This window comes from Piliocolobus tephrosceles, chromosome 9, assembly GCF_002776525.5.
Source record: "Piliocolobus tephrosceles isolate RC106 chromosome 9, ASM277652v3, whole genome shotgun sequence".
NCBI lineage: Eukaryota > Metazoa > Chordata > Mammalia > Primates > Cercopithecidae > Piliocolobus > Piliocolobus tephrosceles.
Window position 1 is genome coordinate 84,447,061 of NC_045442.1, and position 15,194 is coordinate 84,462,254.

Here is a 15,194-nt window from a genome sequence, read left to right on the forward strand (position 1 = left end):
AGAACTCACTCACTTCCACAAGACTAGCACCAAGTCATTCATAAAGGATCTACCCACATGATCCAGACACTTCCCATCAGGCCCCACCTCCAACACTGGGGATCAAATTTCAACATTAGATTTATTTTATTGATTTACTTATTTATTTTGAGATGGCGTCTTGCTCTGTTACCCAGGCAGGAGTGCAGTGGTGTGATCTCAGCTCACTGCAACCTCCACCTCCCTGGTTCAAGCAATTCTCCTGCCTCAACCTCCCCAGTAGCTGGGACTATAGGCACATGCCACCACAGCCGGCTGATTTTTGTATTTTTAGTAGAGACGGGGTTCCACTGTGTTGGCCAGGCTGGTCTTGAACTCCTGACCTCAGGTGATCTGCCCGCTCGGTCTCCCAAAGTGCTAGGATTACAGGCGTGAGCCACTGCACCCAGCCCAGCATTAGATTTAGATGGGACGAATATACAAACTATATCACCAGGGTAGGATTCCCCTTTAAAGATGGACCCCATGTCTAATGTTCCTTCATAGTGTCTAACATCAGGATTCTGCGCTGGTCATCATTTCACAAACATGAGGAGCATGGCTGCTCCAAGACATACAGAGGGAATAACCCCACTAACATCACCAGGAAATCCTTGCATAGCGGCTAAATGAACAGTTGGTAAGAGCGGACCCTGAGGTCTCATTCCATCTTCCGCAGACTTCCTGCTTGACTACACAATATTCCAAGAAGCCACTGACCCAGAAGGCTCTTCTTGGCTTTCTGTCCTTTTACCTGTGAAAAATTCAAAGAACTATGAAGTTTAGGGCCCATCACAGTTAACTACCCTTCTTTGGAGGCCTCTTTAAACCCTTGAGTCACCAATTTCCAGTAGCACTAGGAGTCTTGCAAGCCTAGCCTTAAGTCCCTGCTTTGCTACTGAATAGTTGGTGGCCTTTGGCAGGTTACTTCCCAACTGGTGTCTCAGTTTTCCTTTTTTTAAAAAAGGGGACACAGTTGCAAGTGTTTAATGAGACAAAGAACAGAAGCATTCATCACTGTGCCTGGCAGTGAACACTGCTTTTCTTGCTCAAGAGATTTGAGCCATACGCTTCTCTAGGTCTGTGACTCTCCCAGAGTTTCTGGGAGTTCTCTCTGAGCAACAGACCCACTGCAGTCTCTGTACTTTAGGGGTAAGGCTGGATGCCCTTCACACATCACACAGTCTGGATGAGTTCATGCACCACACAGTGATTCCAAAAGCAGAGGCCCGAGACCTAGTTGCTAATGTTGCCTCTCCTCATGGTCCTAGGATTCAGTCACACAGGGCTTCCCATGCAGCTTAAGGTCCTCCTGACTCCCCAATGCAGGCCCAGTTTCACTCTCTGGTCCTCCAGCCCAGGCCTCAGTTCTGCCTCTTTTAATCCATCCCTCCAGGTCCACTTTCCAACAGGGCTGGGAAGTCTCTTGGTTGTCCCCTGCCTGCCGCACCACACCTCCCAGACACCGCTTCCTTATTTCCTGCATGGTCCGAGGCTCAATGCTAATCCCTGGGTGTATTAGTCTGTTTTGTGCTGCTATAACAGAATTCCTGAGCCTGGATAATTAGCAAAGAACAAAACGTTTTTTTCTCACAGTTCTGGAGAATGGGAAGTCCAAGATCAGGTGCCAGCAACTGATGGGAGTCTTATTGCTGCATCCTCCAAAGAAGAGGAATACTGTGTCCTCGTGTGGCAGAAGGCAGAGGGAAAATAGGAAAAAGGAAGCCAAACTCGCCCTCTTTAATAGCATTAATCTCACCCAGAAGGACAGAGTCCTCATGGTCCTTTCACCTCCCGAAGGTCACACCTCCTAACTCTACTATCACAGCAGCAACCAAATTTCTTTTAATATTAATACATGCGTGTAGGAGGGGACAAACAGTCAAATCATCACACTGGGAAGGCTCAGCTGGAGAAGCAGAATTGGCCAGCACAGGGAGGCAATGCTGGTTTTGGAATTTTTGTCTTTGCAGTCCTTGGTCTTGATCCAGATATCCAGATGTCCTTTGAGATGGACCTTGAGGGCCATGCTAATGTCTGCTTTCTGCTGAGGTAGGGCTCATCTACTCCTTACAAGTATAAGTACTTACTGCCAAACATACTCTCATCCAAGCCATGGGTCCCCAGATACAGTCAGGAGGACCCCAGTGGATAGCTAGAACTCAGGGCCTCGGGAGAGACTCCAAGGCCCATGCTCAAGTTCAGAGTTTTCTAACTCAGGCTTGGAGCCCAGGAAGAGAAGATAACTAAGAACAACATTGGCAGACAAAAAATCGCTTCATTGGCATTGCCCTTCACAGCACCCCCTGCTTCAGGCCTGTGCTTTGCAGCCTGGTTCATTTGGGAATGGTATGCTTCACACCCAGCCCTATTAAGCCTGAGTTGATGAGGACCATGAGCTTGGAAGAAGCTGGGAGGACCTCTCTGTGTGTTTCTCTCTGCCCTGCTTTGAGATGCTTCACATAAAAGACTCTATAAAAATAAATTGTGGAGATTTCAATGCCAATAAAAATCCCAGTGGAGGTGGAAAACTATTTAAAGAGCACAAGAACATACATTTATCTTGTGAATCCCGGCTGCCTGGTCCCTGAGCCTGACACACGGCAGATGCCCAGTAAATATTAATAGATTGATCCATTTATTGGCTGCTCATCTGTTTGCAGCTTCAACCAGCCCATGGCTCTGCATGCACACACCACAAGGAGAGATAATCCATAGGCTTCGATGGAAGAGAGCTGCTCAGCTAGCAGGAGAGCCTGCCACAAACCCTTGAACATAAATGTCCTGCCCTCCACTTGCAGCTCTACTTACTAACTGTAAAATAATGATGTGGCAGAAAGTGAAGTGCAAAGACTGCCAAATTCTAAGAACCTAGATTCATGCCTTTTAATCCTTATGAATTGCTCCTTGGTCTGCACCAAGTCCTGTGCTTTACAGCAAGAATACACATGTCTTCACTGAACTGCATCTCATTAGTGGAACCTAACAGAGTGCAAACAGAAGACAACTTTGTTTCTTTGCAATGCCATTTGAACTCAACGCCCAGATGCTTTTTCCCTGGGCCCATGCGTATGAAATCTTGGGCTGGTTTATAACTTTGAACACCCAGAATATTCCCATTTCAGTTTAAGATTCCCTCTGACTTATCTAATTATTAGGCTCTCTTCACCTTCAGCCTGGGAAATGAGCACCATCAATTTCTCCTTTCTCACCCAGATTCACACCTAGGCACTCCAGACTCAGTGGCTGACACCTCTACAGCTAGAGTCCTCCTGCAGTGGGCCCCCTGGGCTCAGCAGCTATTTTGAGCTGTCTATTTCTTCTGCGAGACAATCTTGTGTTTTCTCAGGAATTCCCCTGCAGAAGATCTCTGAGTACAAACCCATGCCCAGTGATGTTGCCTCTGCCAAGCTACTTACAAGACCCTCCCTCAGCCCCTCCAGGGCTACCAATCTGTTTATGTAATTTTTGCCATGAATAAAGGTACCAGACAAATGAGTAAGTGGAGGGTGTGTTGTAGGCATTGTTTTGTGCCCCAATAATGGGCTGCACAGGAAAGGAAGGGCCACCTTTTTTGTCATTCAATGGCTACATGTGGGTGCCTTTTTGTGATTCCCCCTAATGCATGCTCTGTGGGAGCTGAGGCTCCGGCTCTCTCTCTGCTGTGGTCCCCATCACCCCTGCTTATTTTACAGTGGCTCCAGGCTATACCCTGCCTGCAGCTTACTTGGCTACATAAACAGCGCGTCCACACCCTTGCCCTGACATAAGGATTGGCTGTTTACTCCTAGCGCAGTCCTCTTTCGCTTTGCTCTCCCGTCAGGCATGTTGTTGCTGTCATCACCTCTCACCATGAGATTGCTCAGGGCCATTCTAGACACTAAGCCCTTGCAGAAGACACATGTCAAACCCTGTATATGATTTGAGCAGTGTTTCTCATGTGGCTGGAGGGAAAGGAGAGGTACCTCATTCCTCTCCCCTCCACAAAGAGGGGAAACAGGGAAATGCCATAGCAATCCAACAACTCTTTTCAAAGGAATTTTCTACTCCTGGCCTCAATTTTTTGTAAATCCTCATGGGTGTGTTAGTGGTAGAAGTCATCTAGGTTATTGGTGGCAAATCTGTATGGGTCTGCAGCAATCTCAACTCTTGCCTCCTTAGAAGAAAGAATCTGAGGGGCATAAGGCAGAAAGAGAGACCAAGGCAAGTGTTAGAGCAGGAGAGAAAGTTCATTAAAAAGCTTTAGAGCAGGAACAAAAGGAAAGAAAGTACACTTGGAAGAGGCCCAAGTGGGCAACTTGAAGGACAAGTGCCCCATTTGACCTTGAACCTAGGATTTCATATGCTGACACACTTCCGGCATTTTGCGCCCCTTTTCCCTTGCTTTTCCCTCAGGATGAGCTGCCCACATGCACGGTGGCCTACTAGCACTGGGAGGTGAGCATGGGCAGTGTGTTTAGTGGAGCTGTACACATGTTCACCTGAGGCTTTCCTCCCTTTCCAGGTGGCATGCCTCCGGAAGGTCATACTCTGCCATTTTGCCTCTTAATGCACATGCTTGAGCCCACTTGCCCAATTCTTGAAAGCTGCCAATTACCAATTTCAGATGTTTTTATCTATTGGGAAGCTGCCTCTCTCTGGTGCTGGCTGTGACCGATTATTATTTCAGAGAGACAATGTGACAACTGCCTGACCATCACCTGATGGTCACCTGACATTCCTTGTTGGTGGGGGTAGCCCTCTCCTGCTCTGCTCCTGCCTGACTAGCTACCTACCAGGAGCTCCAAATGACTGCAAGAAGGAGTTTGGAGATGGTCCAAGAGCTGGGATTGGAACTGGAGAACTGGGTTGTAGTCAGATACTGGAGTTTCACATACCATGCTAAGAAATTTGAACTTTATCCCATAGGATTGCAGGGAAACGATATTCAGCAGGAGAGTACCTGGACTTACTTGCCTCTGAGCATGCTGGGTGGAGAGGCATGATGAAAGTGCTCTTTGGTGTGCACTAAGTAGGTTAATAAGCAATGTTCAGAGAATCTTCCACTCAAAGTAAAAAAAATTCTCACCTTTTTCTCATTTCTCAAGGTGGTTTCTAATTCAGTCTTAAGAGCCAGACACTCTTCTTGGTTTGGGTTTTGTATTGTCTTATGTGTTGATCAATCAGGTGAGGCCTCAAGGGTAGACTTAGTGCTCAGGAACACAAAATCTGTTATACTTTTAGGTCCTAGAGACAGCAGGCACAGCAGGTCACACGGGACCACATGGGGAAGACACCAGGGTGGCCAGGAGGCTGAAGATAGGAGCACGCCTTTGATATACAAACTAACGAGCATGGAGCTGCATCTCTATCTGTCCCTACGCTCCAGGAGACCATATTCCTCTCCTTAATCATCCCAGGGCCAGGTACAAGACAACTAGAAACCGTGTCTAGAGTCAAAGCCCACTGGAATGATTCAAACTGGCTAGTCCTAAGCTGTTGAACCTGCCTTGCCTTTCCCATGGAAACCCAGTAAAGGCCATGGCCTAGGTGTCCCCCTCACCTGTCTTCTGCCTCCTGACCACCCTGATGTCTTTCCCATGTGGAGTGGCATGGCATGCCCGCTGTCTCTAGAACCTGTGTGTATCATAAACTTTATTTTCCTGAACCTGTCCTGGGTCTCTTCCTGTGGTCACACCTGACTGACCACATCATAAAAGAATACAAAACAGCTTGCCAGGTCCTTAGGCGGGCATGATTGAGTGAGAAGGGCGTAGTCCTGGGCCTCAGTGACTTTATTTACTTGTGGCCTCAGACAAATTATTGAACTTCTCTTGGTCTCAATTTCCTCATCTATAAAAATGACCCTTGCAGAGTACAAGTCAGAACAAACTAGACTATGCTGCTGTAATAGATAAACCCCAAATCTTAGCCACCTGTAGCAGTAAAGGTTTCCTTCTTTCTCTCAGTGCATACGCAGTGTGGGTCAGCTGGCCACTCTGCTCCCTGCTCCCTGACTTAGCACGCAGGCTGATGGCACGCCCACTGTCTCTGATCACATTAGGATCTCAGTGGCAGATGGAAGGAGCGCTCGGGTGGGTCCTCCACCTGCAATTAAATGCACCAGCATGGAATTGGCAATGCATACCTCTCCTCACAGCTCCGTGGTTGGAAATCACATGGCCCTGCTTCACTACAAAGGAGCCCTGCATGACTACCACAAATGCCTACTCCACGGGTGTAGGGTGAGGGTTACATGTGCTACAACACAAAGAGCCTGGCACAGGGCTTGAAGGCTGGCAGGTTCTGACAAAGCTCTTCTAGGAAGAGCAGCCTCGACCCACAGTTGTGGTCAAGACTCCCAGGTTTGCACTGGTAAGTAGTTTAGAAAAAGCATACTGTCTACAGTAACATAGACTTTCTTTTTTTTTTTTTTTTTTTTTTTTTGAGACAGAGTTTTGCTCTTGTTGCCCAGGCTGGAGTGCAATGGTGCAATCTCAGCTCACTGCAACCTCTGCTTCCCGGGTTCAAGTGATTCTCTTGCCTCAGCCTCCCGAGTAGCTAGAATTACAGGTTCCCACCAACATATCTGGCTAATTTTTGTATTTTTAGTAGAGTTGGGGTTTCACCATGTTGGCCAGGCTGGTCTTGAACTCCTGACCTCAGGTGATCCATTCACCTTGGTCTCCCAAAGTGCTGGAATTACAGGCATGAACCACCATGCCTGGCTGGAGCTTTTCGCTTTAAAATTATTTCAAAATGGTAAAAGGCAATCTGAAAAGTCCAGTGAAGGAAAACCACTTAGGAAACAGAAATCCCAAAGATCAGGATTGATAAATGTCTCTATCTTCGAGTAACAGACTAATAGGACTCTCAAGGACAAAATCTGGGGAAAGATGATTGATAATCTCTTGTGTAAGAAGGTTTTCAGGCCGGGTGTGGTGGCTCAAGCCTGTAATCCCAGCACTTTGGGAAGCCGAGACAGGCGGATCATGAGATCAGGAGATCGAGACCATCCTGGCTAATACGGTGAAACCCCGTCTCTACTAAAAAAAACAAAAAAAAAAACAAAAAAACTAGCCGGGAGAGGTGGCGGGTGCCTGTAGTCCCAGCTACTTGGGAGGCTGAGGCAGAAGAATGGCATAAACCCGGGAGGCAGAGCTTGCAGTGAGCCGAGATCCAGCCACTGCACTCGAGCCTGGGCGACAGAGCGAGACTCTGTCTCAAAAAAAAAAAAAAAAGATTTTTCAGTTGCAAGAAACAGGCAGAGCAATGAATAGACTGATTGTCACAGGAACTCCAAGTCCCACTGCAGGACAGGGTTCAGCTGGTTGACTCAGTTATACCAACTGGGACCCCAGCTCTCGCCATTCTCTGGCTCTGTGTTGATTTCGTTTGGCTTCCTTTGAAAACGGATCCCTCTTAAGGTCATGGAAAAGCTGTCAGAAGCTATACAGTGGGGTAGATAAATAATTGCTTCTGGAAATTTTCCCTAAAGATGTGTGGGTACTTTTCTAAAAGTCCCTATGAAATATTTGTGTATTTCAATATTTGTGTATTTCACTGGCTTAAATTTAACTATGACTTCTGTCCCTAGCAAGAATGGTTGCCTTGAAGCCAACTGGGCCATGCTGATAGGAAGAAAGAGGAAAGGATGCTGAATAGACAACGTGTAGTCTACTCTTACCCAGTGAGAGTAAGCAGGCCTGATTTTAAGAACTGAGCCAGAGATGGGTTTGAAACCTGATGATCTTTAGCAGTTTCTTCTCAAAGACGTGGGATGACTTGAAAGTGCTTGTCAGTCAGGCAATGAGAAATCTAATGAAGAACCACAGAGGAGACATGGTATCCCTTCCTCTGCTCTTCTCCTTCACCCTCAACCCTGAGATGCATCCACTGACACTCACCTTGAAACTCCCTCTGCTACTCCCTTTGTGTGTTGATGCTTCATTGCGTGTCAGCTCTCTTTAGAGTGCATTCTACAGAAACTCATGTAGATAAAACCATGTCATAGCATTGCTTTGAGGCCTCAGTGACTGCTTCCCCTGCAATGGAATTCACCATGATTTCGCCTAAGTGGAAATATCCCTCTGGGATCCCTTATGTTCAGAGATACTACAAATTCAAAATGTACAAAGCCAAAATGATCACCAAATAAGATATTCCTTGGTAGTCCCCAACTCAGTCGATGACTCCATCATTCCTTCTTCTCTGGAATGAGCAATGGTCTCTAGAGTGGTCTCAATTCTTGTATTTCCCATACCAATCCATCTTCCACCCCACAAACCAGACTAACTTTTCAGATTTGAGTTCTAATAACAAATACCTGCTGAAAAGCCAAGCCTTTTAGCTCACAGTCCGTGCCCACCTCTCAGTGGCTCTCCTCCTGCCTCTCAGCTCCATACGTGATCTGTCTGCATGTTGGGGTCTTTGATGGCCTCCTCCCATGCCTAGCATGCTAAGCCCTTTCATGCTTACACCTCTGCTTCCAGAGGAGCTCCTGCTACCCCATCCAAAGCCCTCTCCTCAGGCAGGATTCCCATTTCCTTTTGGGAAAAAAAAAAAAAAAAAATCCTTGTTTTTTTATATGTTTACTTCCATACCATCATTCCAGCATCCATCCCATTGATTGTAATACTATTTCATGTGTTTATGTTTTACCTCCTGCACAGGAAGCAAGTCCCCAGAAGGCAATTCTCATCCACATCACCGCCGTCCCCTGGGCCTTGCTTACAGCCTGCTATACAGCATGTGCTCAGTGAATGCGTGTCAAGCCAAGGGAGCAGAGACACCTAGAGCTGCTCCAACATTCTTCCTGTATGTTTTTCTCCATGATTATTTGACTCTAAAGTTGAAGCTTTTATTCTGTAGCTGGTATAAGTACTGAGGGATGGAATTGGTTTAGACTCTTATAATTTATTTAAAATTACTACAGGTGCCATTGACTATGTAGGTGGGCTAATCAGCCACAGTGAGCCTCGGAGGCTGAGCATTCTCATTCTTGGTCAGTGAGTCTGTAACCTTCTATAGAACTTGACCTGCCAATATGTGGAGCCGCTATGGCATGGTTAAAGCACAGATGGAAAACCCAGTTTTTAGTTAAATGTTTTTATTTTGAAATAACTGTATACTCATAATGCAGTTGGAAGAAATAACACAGATGATGCCCTGTCACCTTTACCTGGTTTTCCCCAACAGTAGCATCTTGTAAAACTAGAGTATAGTATCTCAATTAGGATATTGACATTGACGTAATACATCCATCTTATTCAGATTTTCTTAATTGTATTTATATCTGTGTGTGTGTGTGAAAGAGAGAGTCTGTGTATGTGTTGTATACAATTTTATCCCATGGGTAGGTTCATATATCTGCTACCTGTCAGGATACAGAGTATTTCCATCACCAAGAGGACCCCTCCTGCTGCCTTTTATAACCACACCTGCCTTCCCTCCTCCCCCACATCTCCTTAACTTCTTGTAACCACTAATCCATTCTCCATTTCTATAATTTTGTCATTTTAAGAATGTTCTATATATCAAATCATACTTGTACTACCTTTGGGGATTGGCATTTTCTCACTCCACATAACTCTCTGGAGTTTTGTACAAGTTGTTGTGAGTGTCAAGAGTTATTTCTTTTGATATGGATTACCACACATTACCTAGCCATTCACTTATTTGAAGGATATCTGGGTTCTTTCTCATTTGGGGCCATTACAAGTTAAGTTGCTGTGAATATTTTCATAAAGGTTTTTGTATAAACACAAATCTTAATTTCTCTAGGATAAGTACCCTACGTGCAATTGCTGGGTCTTACGGTGATCGTGTGTTTAGTTTCATAAGACCCAATCAAACCATTTTCCACAATGTATACACTATTTTACATTCCCATGAGCAATGTATGAGCAATCTCCTTTCTCCACATCCTCAGCAGCATTAGGTGTTTTCCCTATTTTTGATTTGACCATCCTGATACATACGTGGAGATAACTTATTGTAGTTCAGTTTGCATTTCCCCAATGGCCAATTGAAGTTGAGCATCTTTTCATGTGCTTATTTGCCATCTGTATATTATCTTCAGTGAAATATCCATTCATGTATTTTTCTTATTTTCTAATGGGATTTTTTTGTTTTGTCGCGGTTGAGTGTTGTGAGTTCTTTATGTATTCTAAACACTAGTCCTTTGTTGGATATATGATTCCAGATACTTCCTCCTCATTTGTTGCTTGGATCTTTTATCCTCTTAACAGAGACTTTTTACAGAGAAAAAAATAAACAAAAAACAATTTGTCATTTTTTCCTTTTCTTTTGGTGTCAAGTCTGAGATCTCTTTGCCTAGTCTTAGATCCCAACAATTTTCTTCCCCTCCTTTTATTCCCTAAAGATCATATAGTTTTACATTGACATGTAAGTCCAGGATCCATATGGAGTTCATTTTTGTACAAGGTGGAGATCATTTTGTACAATGATCATTTAATGTCAATGATCATTTCTTTTTTTGTCTATGGATGTCCAATTTTTCCAGCACTATTTGTTGAAAAAGCAATTCTTTCCTCACTGAATTTCTCCTGCATTTTGTCAAATATCAGTTGGGAATATTTGTGTGGGTCTATTTCTGGATTATCTATTCTGATCCATTGATTTATGTGTCTATTTCTCTACCTCACTATTACTCTAGCTATATAGTAAGCCTTAATATTGATTACAGTGATTCCTCTCACTCCACTCTACTTTTTGAATATTATAGCTATTCTAGTGCTTGTGTATTTTCAAATTAAGTTTCAGAAGATATTTTTATTTGTATAATGTAAATTACATTATGAATATAAAATAAAATTATAAAAATTAATTTCAGAATAAACTCATCTATGATTACAAAATACTTTGCTAGGATTTTGATAAGAATTGCATTAGACCTAAAAATTAATTTAGGGAGAATTGATGCCTTTACTATGTTGAATTTGGAAGCCCACTTTTGCACTTCAATTTAGTGCTGAATATGTATATGCTTTAGCAACCTCATAACAATGGTGTGTTGGCACATAATAGGAGCTTCATAAATATTTATGGCATGGAGGGAGGATGGGAAGGACAAGTGAAGTCTTAAAGAGTCTGGATCAGTTGTCCTTAAATCTGGCCACAGAGACAATCATCTGCTGAGCTTGGTAAAAGTACAGGTTTCTGGGCTTCATCTCAGCCCGACTGATTCAGAATCTCCAGGGATGAGGCCAGTGAATCTGTGTTTTGAACACCTGCTATAGTTGATCCTCAAGTACAGCCAGGTTTGTAGGATGTAGCAGCCAACAATGGAAGCAGTTGAGTCTCATAGGAATTAGCTGTTCTTTCTGACATTTGCCCTGAAACAAAGCAAGTAGTAGCTGCAGTTGAGTCCACCTAAGACAAATTAACATGTGGCTCAAAATGAGTATAACAGCCTGGGAATCAAGGGTGGTCCTTTCCTACAAGGAGGAGGACCAGATGTATTTTGAGCCTGTATCCACCAATTTCTTTTCCAAAGAGGAAATAAGCAACCAGTGTTCAGCAGAATGTGAGCAGTCTAAAATTGTAAATACTGTTATTTAATCACTTCATTGCATACTTGATTAGTTCCCTAACCTTGAGGCCTGTGAAACTGTAATGATGCACCAGGGGAGCTGGCCTCAGCTCTGAGAGAATTTAGAACAAGGCTGTTCAGATCCCGGGAAACATCTTTTTCATTAATAGCAGAAGAAGCCTAATGACCTATAAGATTTTTCTGTCATAGGGAGAACAGAAAAATTAGAAACAAAAGCACATAGAGGAGAGTTCACGAATTAGATTTTAGAGCACAGGCTTTTTTAACCTTGGTCTTTGTTTTTGTTTGGTTGGTTATTCTTGCTTTCTTTCTCTCTCTTATTTTGCAGTTTCAGTCTCTTTATTTTCAATGTAAAATTTATAGCTATATAAAAGTAATTTTTAACAAAATTCTCCTAATCCCATCATCCAAACTTTGGTCAATTTCTGTTCCATTGCTGAGGCTCCCCTCTGTTCATGTTGCTTCTCCTTGTGCCTGTGAGGCCTTCCGTAGTTGTAACCAGCATGTAATTCTGAGTTATTACATCAAACACTTGACTAAGTTGTGAGTTCTTCGTAGTTATATTGCTTTCTTGGCAGTGCAATATTCTATTATGCTATTGTACCATCATTTTCTCTAATGTTACTATCATTCTAAGGCATTTCAGCCAATTCCAATTTGTTGTTTTTATCAAAAGCACTACAGTGAGCATTTTTAAATAAATTGATATTTTTCCTATTCTGGATTATTTCTATGGGATAATTCTCAGGAATTTCATTGCTGGGTCAGTGGACATACTCAGCATTTGATATTTCTGAATATGCCAGCTTCAGCAAAATTTTGCCAGCATTGGACAGTTTTTTTTTAATTTTGTGAATGTAATGAATGCAAATCAGTATATTGACATTGTTTTGGTTAGAATATTTTGTATGTTTGTTGGTCATTTGTATTTTATTGTATATTTTGCCTATTGAAACCCTGGATTGATCTATTATAAACTATAATGGGCTTTCTAAATATTAAAAATATTAATCTTTGTTCACAATTATGTAAATGCTTTCCCAACCCATTGCTGTTCTTTTTACATGAGTTTTGTCATTATTATTGTACGAAAGTTTAAACTTTTCCAATATTGTCAGCTTTGTAGGTTTTTTGTTGTTACGCTTTTGGTCTACTGCAGTAAGCTAGAAGAGTGATCATTCCTCTGCAGATCTGATAAAACTAGAGCCTGTTTCCTACCAGTCTTTCTCTGATATGTGTGTGTGTGTGTGTGTGTGTGAGATTCCAGTAGATGAAGTGGGCTTTGAAACTAAATCATTTTTCCAGCTCTCCCAGTTGTATCTATGAAGTTGTCTCCCCTTCCCTATGCTGAGACCCTGACTCTGCCCTGCTTTCTCTGTTACACAGCACCAGGTATGCTCCTGGGCTTGCCTGTGGTCCCCCAAGTGTTTCTTTTGGGCTTTTGCTAATCCAAGTGTCTTTAGTTCTTTGTCCTAATATGTGGTAATGCTGGATCTACCACATCACTCTGCTTTCTTTACTAGATATCTCCATCTTATTTTTCCTTCATATGCTTTGTAGAATCAGGTATAAAGTCCAAAAAGAAAGTCCTTTTAAAAGAATGTATAGTTATGTGGAGTTGTATAGAAAAGATACAGAAAGATATCAAAACATATTACACCCATAACCTTGGAGCCAACCCCCTTTACAGAGTCCTTCCACTGTGATAACCATAGAAACTCCTTTGTTCCAAGGTGAACTACGAAGTGCACCCTGCAACCTTGTATCTGTCCCGGAGAGTGTGTGCCAGTGCCGCAGCAAGACCTCACCCTGCCTGGGGTATCTTTGAGGAGGAAGTTGGTTCTCAATTCCTTTCACAAAGGGAAGCCACCCACCCCCTTCTCACCACCTCCCCTTTCCACACACACACACACACACATGCAAAGCTTTGCTGGATGTAAATCCCAGAACTGAAGAGAGGCAACAGCTATGATTCAAAATGAATCTCAGAATTGACAAGCATGCCCTTCTTGCAGTGAGCTCTTAACAACTGGGCCAGGCCCTTCATCCCAGGTCACCTTCGCAGGAGCCTACAGGTTTCTTTCCCAGTGGCAGAGCCAGTGGGTACACTCTTTGGACCAAGGTCACCTGAGGGCTCTTCTGTCAAAAGGACTTCCATGCAGAAGCCCTCAATCTCTGCCTTGGGAGACGGTTGCTCTCTGTGTTTACCTAAAACAAGAAGCAGCTTTTAATGGGTGGCCTCCTCATTTTGCTAGCAGCCTTCCCTAAACAGAACAGTTCCGTGCTCTTCTTAATACCACTGAACAAGGGAGTTTTTCTTAGCCTCATAAAAGAGAAATATTTTGTGAAGGAAAAGTAGGACTCATGCCACCTTGTGGAAAGACCTGTGTTACACAAATTCCCATGAAAAGACACATTCTAGGGGAAATGTGAAAAGGCACCAAAAGGAGAACCAGGCAGATGTAGTGTGAATCCACCCCTCCTACCTTAATGATCTCAGGCAAATTAAACCTTCTAAGCCCCTTTTAAAAAGAGAAATAAGAATATCACTCAAAATTGACATGAGGATTAAGTTAAATCACATGTAGAAGCTATCTTATGTACTAGGACTGTCTTAATGTCTAAAAGGACCAAATGAAATAATTGGCGATTAGGTTTAAAGGTTGCGCTGCTCTGTAGGCAAAGTCCTCTTTATAAATGAGATCATATGTACAGTGGAAGGGGTTCAGCTTATAGGGGTTATGGACATTTTGGAGAATTTAAAGGCTGTTAAGACCTTCATTTCCCAAAAGAAGCACACGAGTCAACATTCTAGGTGCAGTAGCCCATAGATGCCATGAAGCACACCTGTGGGCTGCTGCATGGAGCCAAACTAAGAACTCACGCCTTGAGCACTCATGTTGGCACACCCATCCTCTGTCTACAGGGGAAGGTGAGACCTGTTCTCCTTTTTGTGCGGGATCAGTGATTCTAACAGGACTCACGCTGAGCACATCCCACGCCACAGTCCATACATAGATGAGGACTTGGTAGAGCCTGGCACCCTTGTCATTGTCATAGGTGAGTGTTTCTCCCCACCCAGACCCATATCACATGTTAGGGCACAAGGCCAACTGTCTAGTTCCTTTGACTACATGGAAAAATCCAACAGGATTGAATGCATTAAAAAGCTTGTATCCTCTCACTGGAGTAATTCCCCCCTTTGTGATTGAAGATAAAAATAGCTAATGTTTTTTAAGCACTTACCACTACCCACTTGGCATCATAACCGCATGAGGTGGGTTTGGTTATCTCCATCTGGCAGTCAGATGCATACTGAACAGTTTAAAAGTCATGTGCTGCAGGTCTCCTAGCTAGTGAGTGGCAGAGCCAGGCTTCAAATCTGAGCACCCACAACCACAACGCCACACCTTCTGCCTTTCTCTTCCTGGCTGGCTCAGAGGCACTGCACATGTCAGTGGACTGGCCCTTGTGGTCCCCACCAATTGTTCAGCCTTCTTCTTTCAGCTTCCCAGCTCTGTGGAGTCAGCTCCAAGAAGACTGCCCCTGCATATAAGCTGCTTCCTGCTTGCCCACACTTCTGTTAATCCATGATGTACACTCCCAATGTTATAAAGTGTTC